Source organism: Cervus elaphus, chromosome 20, assembly GCF_910594005.1.
Source record: "Cervus elaphus chromosome 20, mCerEla1.1, whole genome shotgun sequence".
Lineage (NCBI taxonomy): Eukaryota > Metazoa > Chordata > Mammalia > Artiodactyla > Cervidae > Cervus > Cervus elaphus.
Window position 1 is genome coordinate 51,880,398 of NC_057834.1, and position 1,478 is coordinate 51,881,875.

Sequence of the window (1,478 nt, forward strand, 5' to 3'; positions counted from 1 at the left end):
GGCTACAGTCCATGGTGTCACAAAGAGTTGGATGCGACTGAGGGCCTTCTGTTTTTTTCTTTCTGTAACTTACTCACAGAGTACATCATGCGAAATGCCAGGCTGGGTGAAGCACAAGTTGTAAAGATTGCTGGGAGAAATATCAATAAACTCAGATGTGCAGATGACACCACCCTTATGGCAGAAAGGGAAGAAGAACTAAAGAGCCTCTTGATGAAAGTGAAAGAGGAGAATGAAAAAGTTCGCTTAAAACACAACATTCAGAAAACTAAGTTCATGGCATTCGGTCCCATCACTTCATGACAAATAGATGGGGAAACAGTGGAAACAGTGACAGACTTTATTTTTGGGGGCTCCAAAATCACTGCAGATGGTGACTGCAGCCAGGAAATTAAAAGACGCTTGCTCCTTGGAAGAAAAGCTATGACCAACCTAGATAGCATATTAAAAAGTGTTGCCAACTAAGGTCCATCTAGTCAAGGCTATGGTTTTTCCAGTGGTCATGAATGGATGTGAGAGTCGGACCATAGCTGAGCACCAAAGAATTGATGCTTTTGAACTGTGGTGTTGGAGAAGACTCTTGAGAGTCCCTTGGACAACAAGGAGATCCAACCAGTCCATCCTAAAGGAAATAAGTCCTGAATATTCATTGGAAGGACTAATGTTGAAGCTGAAACTCCAATACTTTGGCCACCTGATGCAAAGAGCTGACTCATTGGAAAAGACCCTGATGCTGGGCAAGATTGAGGGCAGGAGAAGGGGATGACAGAGGATGAGATGGTTGGATGGTATCACGGACTCAATGGACATGAGTATGAGCAAGCTCTGGGAGTTGGTGATGGACAGGGAAGCCTGGTGTGCTGCAGTTCATGGGGTCACAAAGAGTTGGACATGTCTGAGCAACTGAACTGACTGACTTGTGCTAATCTCATTCCCTTTGCCATTTCGTCCAATGAAAGTAAGTGACTCATTTATTCCAGCTAGCAAAACATAATGAGGGGCTTCCCTGGATGAATAAAAAGACAGACTACCTGGGGAAATAACCTTTTGCCTGGAGGTGAGCATAACTATCCAACACATCCCCTTGCAGCTGCCATCTTGTGACCATGAGACAAGAGTGTGAGAACAAAGTCAATACCCAAAGGTTGGTGGGGGATACCTGGTTCCTGACAACACATTGAGCATCTGAAAAAGTCTACATTAGATAGCATCTACTATCATTGAACATCTTGTTTAAAATGTTCTGCAGTTTTAAGACATCTGTTTTATTTAGGATAGGCTATATCGGGATAATAAATTGACTCCCAACATAATGGCTCAAACACAATAGACATTTATTCCTTGTTTTCTAGTGGTCGAGGCTGGATGTTGCAGGTGGATGGTGGTGGAAACTCAAAGACCCGAGCTAATGTTGGCTCTGATGTTTTCAATATAAGGCCTCTAGGATGTCTCTGAGCATGGAATCTGTTAGCCAGAGG